The following is a 13,327-nucleotide window of genomic DNA, read 5'->3' on the forward strand; positions in this document are numbered from 1 at the left end:
ATAGACAATTTAGCATACAATTTGCGGAGCTGATGGAGAGACGACTGGAGAGGTTCTCGCCTTCTTCCTTCGGTTATTGCTATCAATGCCAGTGTTAAATATTATGGCTACTACTCTTTATGCCATAACTTAGATGACATTAAACATTTAGATGTGAAGATCTTCCAGTTCGCACTGACAATCGATATCTAGTGTGTTGTCCTGCTTTATATGTAATATTGGTGATAAATGGAGGCTTGAATATAAAGTTCATACAATACAAATAAAATACAAATTTACCAAATGCTTATAGACAATGTTCTCTCTTTGACAATAAATGTCAGTCTCAGGCTGCAGAGTCTGCAGAGCAACAAGGGAGCTTGTTCTACATTTACATCCCATGTCCCAGACAAGTTGTCCTGATCAATGCAGATGTAATATGTCACTGTGGCAGAAACTCTATCTTGCTGACGTAAAAATCAATCCAACCCACGGGATGAGCCAACGGGCTGCAGCAACCAGCACTCACACAAACATTTACAAGGCCGAGCTATATGTTTTAATTACATCCAAAAGAACAGTCACACCTTATCTGCTACAAACAGCAGCACAATTTAAAAAAGTTGTATGGCAACACAGGACCGAATTATCTTGTCTCTTTTGAATCAGTAACTTATAAAAAAGTGTCTTCATATGATATAATAAAAACTTATGTAGCAATTACACACATATATACTGTACATACATACATACATACATATATATATAAAACCACTGGTTATACATTTTCAAAATGAATAACACAGCTGAGTCACATGCTGCTGAATCTGTAGGATTTTCCTTCGATCATGGGGTGTATTTTTTGGTGTCTCAGGTCCTCAGCTTGCAAAATAAAAACAATTTTAAATAATGGTTATTGCACATGATTATTTATTTTGTGCATATTTAGAATTTTAAATGTGTTTATTAATTTCCTGTAAGACCTGAAAATCGAAATCAATGAAACAGCTGTTTCTAATTTGTACTTGTCTCTGACCTTCTCACCGCCTCTCTTTCACTTCAAATATACCCCCGTTGTCTGGATGTATCCTTAACAAGAAATGCTAAGCCCCCCGAGCGAACCTCACAGCCAAATGCTCTCCTCTTTATGTCACCCATGAAATCCAATTCCTGTGGATCTTTGGAAGTGTGACAATGCTTTGTGAGGGTGTGAAACACACAAGGTTGGATTGCAAAGGATTTCATTTCGGTTATGCCTATACATTAGCAGAATGCCACTTATTGTTGTTTCGGTAAATGGAGCTGATTTTTCATCTAGCAGTATACACATAAAGTATACTGGACATGACTGCATGATGAGCAGAACACAAATAGGTTTTTCTACATATAGGTTTTTAATAATATAATTTTCTCTGTTTTCTAGAAACAGTATTTCTAACGGCTAATATAGCTAACAATAAATTCACTAATGATTTTCCGTCACTCTAAAAAGTGCAGTTTCAAGTGTTTGCTCTCATGAACATACGGCATGGTTATGACAGGCTTAAAGGAACAGTTTGAAATTTTGGGAAACCGACTTATTGGCTTTTTTTGTTAGAAGATAGACGGGATCAATACCACTTCTATATCTGAAGGATAAATATGAAGCTGGAGTCATGAGATGGCTATCTTAGCGTAGCATAAAGACTGGAAACAGAAGGAAAACAGCTAGCCTTGCTCTGCACAGTGTAGATTTGAGGTATCGATCTTCTCCGCAAACTATTGGCAAGAAAGTGAATAAGCGTATTTCTGAAAATGTTTAACTATAAGCTACTTTAAAATATTCCTAGATTTCAACCTAGTAACTAATTGATATAATGGTAATAAAATTGATAATTGACTGATTGATACATTGTTAATTTACAGGATCCCTAAATAGCCACCATATGTAAGGCACCTAACTCAATACTACTACAAAATCGTGTTGGTGACAGTAGAAGACCATGGCCTATGACTGTACTGAAGTATATGAAGACCATGGCCTATGACTGTACTGAAGTATATGAAGTGTACGCAGTGGGAGTGGGGGGGGCACAGCGGTGCAGTGGCAGGGCAGTTTAGTTCTGTCACCAGGAAGAGTGTTCTGGGGTCGAACCAGAGTCTGCTGGGGCCTTTTTACGCGGTTTCCTCTAGACATTGATTGTTCCTAATTTGTCTTTTTAACACTTTGACACAAACTGAGGGTTGTTTTCATCCTTCACTATGTATTAAAGTGTTAAAGTTAACACTCTGGCAATTATTCTTTAAATTGTTCTTGGTTTTGAAACTTACTTTTATCCCCCATGTGTGTTTGCCTGTGCGCACACACACACACACACACACACACACACACACACACACACACACACATTACATCTTTTAGCATCCAGTGTGCAAAAGACCATGACAGGGTCCCTTTAACACTGGTCTGTTGACCCCTATAAAGACCAGTAAAGAGGGTTAACAATACATGTAAAAATATCAAATTCTAAAAGAAAACGCAGCACTAATTAACAGCTCCCCCCTTCTTTTAACATCGTCTCATGTAAAGAATAAACACATTCAGAGCTGCTGAAGGTTAATCATGCTGGGTCTTAACAGCACCAGGTTGTTTTCCGTACAAAGCAGCACAGAGTAATTATCAACCCTTTCATCCGTCCTCATTAAAGACCATGCATTCATCTCTAATTGTGTTGGCCCCACCGTGACCTCTGCTCTAGTCCCTCCAACAGTGAATCAATAAGGTGTCAAGCTGATGCTACCCAGCATGCATCACTAGGTAACCCCCCCCCCCCTTTTTCTGCTACCAGTAGAATAAAGTAACCACTGTGTCCAATAGGGCTGGGATGATATGCTTTTTTCCCGATCCGATTCTTTCATGATACATGGGTGCCGATTCCATTTGTATCGCGATTGTCATTTATTGCAATTCAATAGTATTGAGTATTGCAATTTTCTTTTCCTTCTTTAACTAAAACAAATGTTGAATAATACTCTTCTAGAGACAATATATTATATGACATTTCTAAAAACTAATTGTTTTCTAAGAAGAATGCACATCACCAGTCAGTCAGTCAGTCAGTCTGACATTTCATTTGTAAGAAATTACTGTACATAACATGGATTTTGTGCATTTTCTGCTTTCGCTCTATTTTCCTGGAAGCAGATATGATATAGTCACCGTCAGCATATAAACACAAAATAATTAGATCATTAGAATCCCATTTTTAAAAATCGTTGCAAAAGAAATCACAATTCATGCGATTTTCGTTTTTTCCCCCCACCCCGAGTGTTCAATATGTTCAAGAGTGGAGACTCCTCTTGGTTTGGTAGATTACTGTATAGAGCTGGGCCTGGTTGCCAGTGAGGAAGCAGCCGTGGCCAGATTCATGGTCATTCGCTGGAAGATGAAAGAGTTTTTGTTTCATCACTGTTTGCAGGAGTGTTAAGCACTGATGACACATATTGCATTCCTTATTCACGGCTTAACCTTCCCTGCAGCTTGCTCATCTCCATGCTCTGCTATACTTCTCTTTTTGCTCAATCTTGTCCTTCCTCCTCGAGCATCTTATTTGCATCGTATCCATCAGCACGGAGAGCAAGGCTCTCTTGCTCGAGGCATAACTAGGCAGACTGTTAGAAGATTCTTCTCCCCGCTAGCCCGGACTTTGAAGTTCTCACAACAAGTGGAGTTTTTACAAAAGTTCTTGAGGGTAACTTATACATGGTAAACAGGCAGGCCATGTGGTGGACCTGCTTCCCGGGGGAGATGGAGTGAGATCAGGCTTGTTTACTGGCTGAAGTGTTTAACACTTCCCTGTTCAGAGTAGCATTCAATGTGCCGCCCCTCCCTACATGCCTAGTTGTGAATACGAGTTTTCTTTGATGTAAGGAAAGCGAATGACAATTTATGTAAAAACATAATAGAGTTGCGGCCACTTAAAAGAATCAGCGATGAAATTAGCATTTTCTTATGCAAATGATGCTCTGACTGGCACACTACACAATCTTTGAATAAGCGTCACAACCAGCAACGACAGCAGCATATGAGTCTCGTTGTAAATCCGCCCAATGACAAAACCTGAGATTCAGTACAATCAATTTCAAAAAATTTCATTTCACGCTTTTTCTATGGCCTATTATGTCTTTTATAGCAAGACAGGAGCAAGGAAACAAAGTCATGCTATTGTCTGCTGCCAAGCACAGCAAGAGCACGGACTGTGATTAATTCATCATCCTCATTAACACAGGCTAGCCTCTGGTTTTATGCAGCCTGAGTATCCACTCTGGCCTCTGCTGCTTTGCAGGTCACTAAGCTAATGTGTTTTTTGCCTGAAATGTTATAATTAAACGCATCTCCCTCCACCAGCAGCCCAGCCATTTAATGCCAGGCTGAAGGCCAGGGAGATCAGATGGCTCTAAGTGTCATCTGTCACTCCACCCGGCCCCCCCGGTCAGTTAGCAAACCAGAAGATGCTGTGGCTATGTATCTATGAGGAGATAAGAGTATAGAAAATGCTCTGTGAGTGTGAATATACATTCATGTCAAGGCAAAATGTGTTTGGAACAAATACACATACAAAGCATAGTTTCATCAGAAGCTGGCGCTATAGGCTTCGCATGGCTGTCATCCGCCAGGAAACAGTAAAAGCTAACTGAAACAAAACAAGTTGCCTTGGCCATCTGACCACATGCAATATTTCTTTTCTGTGGATGGCGAAGGCATGACCCGTCTTACTCTGCTTCTAATTGTTTGGGATTTATTGGGATTCTTTGGTTTAAAGAAATATTGGCATTTCTTTAAACCAATCACAAATCGTCTTGGGCGGTGCCAAGCACCGAGGAAAGTTGCGGAACTTGTTCTGGGACATGTGTACGGTCAATAGTTGTTTTAGTCGTCAACTTAAAGAAGAAGAATTTGGTTCGGTTGGACAAGTTTTAGTTGTTCTTTTATGTCAGTAACTATTGGCGATGTTTCATGCTATACTGGGACAAAGACACTTTATGGGGATATCCGGAAGACGCAAACAGCAGAAACAGCTGATTGATAAAGTTTTTTTTTTTCACTACGACAGAAGGCAAAGGTGTTTCCACATCACATTTTTTTATGTTAGTTAAACTTTTATAGACTTTTCTGTTTTCATCATTTCAGTTTTTTCTGTTTTTCAGCTTTTCTACTACAATAATTTAAAAATGTACATAAAATACAGTATGTGAATGAAAACATGGCTACTGACACCCTATTCTCCAGCATGCAACACTGTTACTCACAATCTCCCAGCCTTATAAAATCTCCAAGACAGCAGTCTACTCATTTACTGGCCCCACTGTGATGTCATTTCATTATTGTGTTGCTTTTATGACAGTGGGATAAGATTTTCCTGTCTCAACACAGAGACACTGATGTCATGCCTGCAACACAGATGGAAACACAAGCTGCCCTGTAAAATACAGCTACGCTTCCACACTCTCAGTTCCTTTCATAAAAACAGTAATTGGTCTTCAGCTAGACTTTCAATACTAAAATGTGTTTATTTTTGCTCTCTTCCATTGTCATGTTTCCATGGGTCAAGCTATCAGCTGTAACACTGAGGTGAAGTGACACTGTCCTAGGTCATGAAGCCCATCCCCTTCATGTTAGCAGATGGGATATGGGCCAGACTAAAAAAATGTAAGTATGCGTCAAATACATTTTTCCAAAAGTCATTTTACTAAGTTGTGATCACACAAATTTTTGTTCAAGTGTCCAACTTTCTGATAAGTTTGGTTTTTATTAGTTATTTGATGCTATAAAAACAGGGCGACATGATTGAGAGCTATGATTGACTTCCATTTGGTCAGACGGACTTCGATACCGCAACTCAACCTTAGCTCCACTCCACCTTAGTCGTGTGGGGCCCCCAACAATGTCTTAATACCGCCTTGGGGTTCCCGCTCCACTACACCCCACTTTGGGAACAGTCATATTCAGAAATAAGTGTCTTGAGAACAGGGCTAAAGACAAAGTTGATAAATGTATTTATTTGATTAGGACAATGCACATTAATGAACATTTCTGTAAACGCGTCCTACCTAGCATGCATGTCTTTTATGGTGGGAAGAAACCAGAGCACCCGGAGGAAACCCACGCAAACACAGGGAGAACACACAAACTCCACACAGAAAGGCCCGGAACGACCTGGATTCGAACCAAGAACCTTCTTGCTGTAAGGCAGAACTGCTAACCACTTCACCACCGTGCTGTCTACAAATAGATCTACAGTATAATATCCATAGAATAAGTAGTAAGTGAAGCGCTTTCTAATCATACAGTAGTCACAGAAACACCACATATACAGTATATAGCATAGATCTGCACAGACAGTCTTTTCATCTCATCCTCAGAACTTCGTCTCTCTAGCCTCTGATCTACTAAATGATATTATAATGAATTCTTTAACATTTTGGTTTGTTCCTGCTCTCATTGAAATTCTGCGCTTTCAGCAAAGTAATAGCATCCTTTTAATGTTGTGCGGAGGTGGTAAGTAGATCTGAGGCCTCTATCCTGAGGACACACACACCAACACTACCATCTCTTTGAAATTACTGGGTAAACAGTGGCCTTTTTTCAAGTTGGGGTATATACAGGACAAGTAAAGTTCAGTTGGAACCATTACACAAGTCCTTCCATGTACATTCATCCTGTATCAGTCTCACATCAGTGGTGCATAGCATACACAAGTATCAAAGATTGCTCCTGGCAAATGGAACATCAAGTAAGTGTGCCACTAATGCATTTTACAGCAACATTTTAGGTGGAGTGTGAGTGGATAATGGAGATGAAGAACTGACACAATCTCAAGACTTTGGCATACATTTCAAATGGCTGAACGTTTTTTTGGGAAGCTACTTCTAGAAACGTGTAGTGTTCGACACCCAAGACATTCACTGCTGACAGCTTACATTTTAGGAGAAAAACCCACCTTCAAACTTTAGCCTTCGTGCACCCCAATTATACTGTCTTTTAAACTAATTTGTATTTTGTAACTCATGTTTCTTTTTACTTATTTATTTAAATGTCTGTGCATGCGTGAGTGAAGAACTATGTAACCACGTCTTTTATGCTATATAAATAAAGTGTTACTTACACTTCTCCTGATCAATAGAGAGGGAAGAAGGTGCTTCCACTGCGCTGTGAAACTACTAACTTTTACCTGCCATTATTCAAGCCTACAGTGTTTGAGTATCATTTAATGGAACACAAGTACTGCACAAAATCAGAATGAAGCCTTCCTCTCATTATAGGTGAGAATGTAGTTTTAAGTGTTTGTAAATGCAACTAATGTTAACATTATAATATAACCTTATTATAATGTAAACTTCCTTTCCTTAATAACATGTTTGTGTGATTTTAGAATTGGTTAGATTTTGTTAGCAGCAGTCATAGCTCATCCAGCCTTCAAACTGACAGCAGACTGTTCTGGGAAGGGATTATTAGGCTCTGAGCAAATGTGCACAATTTTACTGAATGGCTGGCATGAGAAGAAATATTACATCTGGTATCAGATGGGCCACCTGGGATTAGGGTGTATAATTGCTTAACGCCATAAAATCACACCGGGAGCTTCTGTGGGAAACGAACATCAGCCTGAACAGCCAGGCTACAGCCGGGCAAGCTGACTGCAATCTGTACACCAGTAGTCACCAGATTATTATTGACATTATGAATTCTTACTGACCTAAATGTACTACACTCACCGGCCACTTTATTAGGTACACCTGTCCAACTGCTCGTTAACACTTAATTTCTAAGCAGCCAATCACATGGCGGCAACTCAGTGCATTTAGGCATGTAGACATGGTCAAGAGAATCTCCTGCAGTTCAAACCGAGCATCAGTATGGGGAAGAAAGGTGATTTGAGTGACTTTGAACGTGGCATGATTGTTGGTGCCAGAAGGGCTGGTCTGAGTATTTCAGAAACTGCTAATCTACTGGGATTTTCACGCACAACCATCTCTAGGGTTTACAGAGAATGGTCCGAAAAAGAAAAAACATCCAGTGAGCGGCAGTTCTGTGGGCGGAAATGCCTTGTTGATGCCAGAGGTCAGAGGAGAATGGCCAGACTGGTTCGAGCTGATAGAAGGGCAACAGTGACTCAAATAACCACCCGTTACAACCAAGGTGGGCAGAAGAGCATCTCTGAACGCCACAGTACGTCCAACTTTGAGGCAGATGGGCTACAGCAGCAGAAGACCACATCGGGTGCCACTCCTTCAGCTAAGAACAGGAAACTGAGACTACAATTTGCACAAGCTCATCGAAATTGGACAATAGAAGATTGGAAAAACGTTGCCTGGTCTGATGAGTCTCGATTTCTGCTGCGACAGTCGGATGGTAGGGTCAGAATTTGGCGTCTACAACATGAAAGCATGGATCCATCCTGCCTTGTATCAACGGTTCAGGCTGGTGGTGGTGGTGTCATGGTGTGGGGAATATTTTCTTGGCACTCTTTGGGCCCCTTGGTACCAATTGAGCATCGTTGCAACGCCACAGCCTACCTGAGTATGTTGCTGACCATGTCCATCCCTTTATGACCATAATGTACCCAACTTCTGATGGCTACTTTCAGCAGGATGATGCGCCATGTCATAAAGCTGGAATCATCACAGACTGGTTTCTTGAACATGAGAATGAGTTCGCTGTACTCAAATGGCCTCCACAGTCACCAGATCTCAATCCAATAGAGCATCTTTGGGATGTGGTGGAACGGGAGATTCGCATCATGGATGTGCAGCCGACAAATCTGCGGCAACTGTGTGATGCCATCATGTCAATATGGACCAAACTCCCTGAGGAATGCTTCCAGCACCTTGTTGAATCTATGCCACGAAGAATTGAGGCAGTTCTGAAGGCAAAAGGGGGTCCAACCCGTTACTAGCATGGGGTACCTAATAAAGTGGCCGGTGAGTGTATATCAACACTAAAATGTTTGATCATCTGAATTCCATATCAATCAATTGAAAAGTTTTCACAACGTTAACTATGTGTTTAAAATGGCCACCGTTACAGCAAATAGAACAGTCATGTGATTAAAACTGGCACCATGACCACGTGATGCGGCTATATGTTAAACACGTAGCACGCTCCTAGTATAGTCTATGTTGTCACTGGAAATTAACCTATTCTGTCGCTTAGGTATGAGGATGTCCTGGCAGACCTTAAAATACCACTACCAGTAAACTAGAGGTATGTCAAGCTGAACAAAATAATTATTTAATGTCAAAGCTACCAAAATAGCATAAGCAAAATAAGCCAGGGACTGGATTTAACCACAGTGGCCTTTTAGCTGTTGTATTTTAGTAAAACTATGACCGGTTACAGGGAGATATTCATTTTTATAATAATAGTCAGAAGTGTAGCAGTTAGAATAAGGTAACAGGGAAGTTGCTGTTATAATAACCTAGTCCTTAACTCAGCATCAGTCACTCTTCATGTAGGACCAGCATTAATGAATGTTGGCACCATTAAGAACAGCGTCAGGGCTCTGGTCTGGACCCTGTCTCTGCAAATCAACACAGAGTTTAATTAAGCCAAGCCACGCTGCCTTTGACCCAACATTACTGTTTAACTTGGCAGGGCGGAGGGAAACCTATTTACTGTGAGCAACAAAGGCCGTTTTATATGACTGGAGGAAAGTAGATTGCAAGGCTAATATTGAGAAATTGTTTTATTTGATTTCTGTATTTATTGAGTGTAATTTCTGAGCTCCCCTGTGGCATTTTTAGCATCAAAAGTGCGGGTGTGTGGCCCAGCAGTCAGACGGCAGGCAGCCAGAGGTTTGCTGGTTTGGAAGGAGCAGCTCAGGCCTGATTACCGGGGCGTCCCTGCAGGAAGAGTTCTCACGGCCAATAGATTAGGAGCTCTTCCAGAGACCACAGCGAGAGGAGAGAACATCAACCAAAGCATCCACTAGAAGGTATGGCTTAACACAGAAAACATGACTGCAATTTGACTTCCCTATAAAGATACACATAAAACACATTTTATATTTCGCCTTACCCCTAAACCCTGTCTGCAAGTAATGTGAGTCAGCACAACCAGAGTTGCATAATGCAGTTCTGAACATTTCAGTAAATATTATGTGCTGGGCTCACTGTAGCTAATTTCAGTTAACTGAAATTGTGTTATAATATTAAAACCCAAACAGTTGTGTTAATTTGTCATAGCCACCTCCAAAGACAAGATACCATCAGATATAATCAGGCTACCTTTAGACACATCAGGCCATATCGAACCACAGAGGCATGCCATGATCTTTTCCCACATATCATACTGTTCCACAAGCTGGTCGCAAGTAAACATGACAACTCTTAAACCAATAGAAACCCTTTAAAACACTAGATCAGCTATCACCACAGCCATATCACTAATAAATACAACTTCATTAATTCTGAGAGTTTTTCACATTATCTAGATGCCTGCCTCATTTTCAAAGTATTACATGGGCTCGCCCCTCCACCACTGGGTGACTTTATACAGCAGAAGAAGAGCAGTGGCAGGGCAACTAGAACTTAGACGTAGTAAGTTTGGCCAAACAGTCTTCTCAGTACGGGCCCCAGACTATTGGAAGGGCCTTCCTGTTGAACCCAGAGAAAGGAGCAGCTGTCTGGCATTCACAGTCTCACTCCAGAGAAGGGTTAACACAATCACACCTGCACTCATCTACAGCTGCTTTACCTCAGCCTAGGTACGGCCCTTCTTTGTATTGGACTTACTTTTTGTTTATCCCCCCCCCCCTCTATTTTCTCTTCTTCTTTAATCAATTTGCTTTCTATCTTTCTTCATTAGAGTAATTTGATAATGTGTTGACCGGCCAATGAAAATGAGCTTTTCTGCTAACTCTGGCACATTTACATTTTGAGTGTAAACAACAAAAAAGTTAATTGATGTGCATTGTCCCTTTTAAATAAACAGATGAATAAATAAATGAGGTAGAAAAGGTGGACCAATCAATAAAGTTATTTTGGAGATGAATGACAGACACTTGGGTTGGATTTTGACAGAGCTGTTGCAAGAAATTTAAGAAAGGAATATGTGAATTCATAAAGAAGTATCAGATTTTACCTTGTGTTGTTTGGTATGTGCTAGGCAAAAATGGGGAGACGATTTAACAGACGGCAATTCTTCCTTCAGCTCTGAGACTCTGAAAGAACAAAAAAAACGCAGTTTCTTAATTTCTTGCTTTTTTATTTCTAAGTAAAACAGAAAAAGTGGCTGGCGTAATTTGACATTTATATTGTAATTTAATTTAATTGTTTCTGTTTTCACTGGCAAAGAAGGAAAGTGATGCTCCCTTCTGTTATTATGACATTTCAATTATGAGGTAATCCACTTCTTAACTGCACTTCTCATTGAGAACACAATTATTTGTTCCTAAGATTTTCCGCTAAATGAGGCATCCCCATCAACATGTGTGAAGAACAACATCTGTAATTAATAAAGCCATACTTCTGGATGCGATGAAATCACCATTAAACAGTACAAGCATAATTCTTTATGCAGATATGATGCCTGTATAATCACGTCAAATAGAAAAAGGATATTCCATGTGTGTCATAAAAACTTGAAGAAACCTGAAGTGCAGTAGAGAGAATTAATATGAGCCTGTGCTGTTCCTTAATCACATCAGTCTGGATGTTAGCATTATCAAAAGAGAGGTAGCAAGCACACAAGAAGCCTCCACAGCAACAAGAGTCATCTAAACCTCTCGTCTTCCCGGCTGTGTGTGATACAGCCCGTCACTGCTTCAGCCAGGCACCGCCACAGCCAATCAGAGTGGGTAAGAAATGCATTAGCCCCCACAGGAGCAGCCTGCATTAGCTTGGGCACGCTAAAGAGAGCAATGTAATGGACTAGAAAAAAAAACCAAGTCAGTCAGTCAGTCAGTCAGTCAGTCAGTCAGTCAGGGCGGACTCGAAATAGCCTCTCAATAAAATACATATACACACACACACACACACACACACACACACACACTGCAGTTTCTATTTCTTCAACGTGTGGTGCAAAAAGAGAAGCCTGTCCTTCAGAAGTGTTGCTATTTCTGTTTACCACAAGGCCCCAAATATTCTCTCATTAGGGAAACTAGGAGGGAAAGGAAATACCACGGGGGGACACATGGACTCCATACAGCCCGCAAAGGAACCCAACTGCCACAGTGGCCAAATGGTCAAAGACTGTCATGTTCCTGGTAACACATATCATTTCCACTGTATGCATATTCATGTTGAGATGCCGCTTAACTTTTTGTAAGAAATCATCAGCTTTTTCTTTTCTCATCATTAAAGTTTTAACATACAGTTGTAAATATGCAGATTTTAGTGTAACTTTCATGGGAAAAATACAATACAAAACAAAAAAGAAAGAAAAGAAACTGAGCATGTGTGGTGAGGTGAGTGGTGTGGTGAGTCCCGGATAGAGAGACAGAAATCACTCATAGATAAGGGTGAATATTGTTTTCACAAGTCTTCGCATGCCAAAATCAAACGGTGGTGGAAACAATGAAAATAAGAGATTCAATCAGAATGCAAAGTGCATCATTTGTAGAGATAATAAAATCTAAACTCTGCAGCTAAATACTCAGAACGGACAAAGAACCCTTGTTATAAACTTAATACCCTTATGTGAGGTGACTAAACGCACGCTGCAGTTCTTCATCCTGTGGGTAACATCACCATCACCGACCTTTCCTTAAGCACCAAGCTTTCTTATTGAGGACTCCTGTTGTCTGGTTTCCGAGGTCCATTGATAGATTGATCTCCTTCTGTGATGTCTGAATTTCTTCACTATATACCTTGTACAAATAGAGCTGAAACTCTATCAAGCTCCAACCAACTAGCGGACATGAATGAAGTAATATGCAAATTTCAGACACTGTTACCCCTACCAGTAACCACAATGACAAAATACTGAACTGACACACTCAGCAGCAGTTAATGCGTCAAATCTATACTCATGCAATCATCTCGTGCATAACGACCAAGTGCATTTGATAAAATGGGCCGGGATCCCAGAAGTGTTTCCAGTGAAATTACATTAGGAGACAGCAAAGTTTTGACTGTCATTCTCATGAAACTATATCAAACATCCAGCACACCACTGTAGAGCATTATAACCAGGTTTTGGAGGGTGTCCTGTTTCATCTTGGCAGACGAAATGACATGTCTATTCATGTTTAAAATATGTTCTATTATGTAATATGCTCACAATCCTGACACTGTGACCGCCATCCGGAGAGGACCGAGGGTCGGGTCTCTCTGTGTCACAGCTATCAAGAGAAGATGGAAGTTA

At 40.5% G+C, this 13,327-nt stretch overlaps 1 protein-coding gene across 2 annotated transcripts in view; it reads right to left on the reverse strand.

Annotated features, from left to right (window-relative positions):
- Positions 1–13,327, reverse strand: part of LOC116692974 (myocyte-specific enhancer factor 2A) — a 42,668-nt gene that overhangs the window by 25,616 nt on the left and 3,725 nt on the right. The window contains exon 2 of one of the 2 annotated variants that reach the window (XM_032521633.1): positions 11,102–11,180. The exons of the other annotated variant lie outside the window; for it this stretch is intronic. The gene's annotated coding sequence lies outside the window, so the exon portion shown is untranslated. The remainder of the gene's footprint in view (positions 1–11,101; positions 11,181–13,327) is intronic. 2 annotated transcript variants of the gene reach the window in all.

This window comes from Etheostoma spectabile, chromosome 1, assembly GCF_008692095.1.
Source record: "Etheostoma spectabile isolate EspeVRDwgs_2016 chromosome 1, UIUC_Espe_1.0, whole genome shotgun sequence".
NCBI lineage: Eukaryota > Metazoa > Chordata > Actinopteri > Perciformes > Percidae > Etheostoma > Etheostoma spectabile.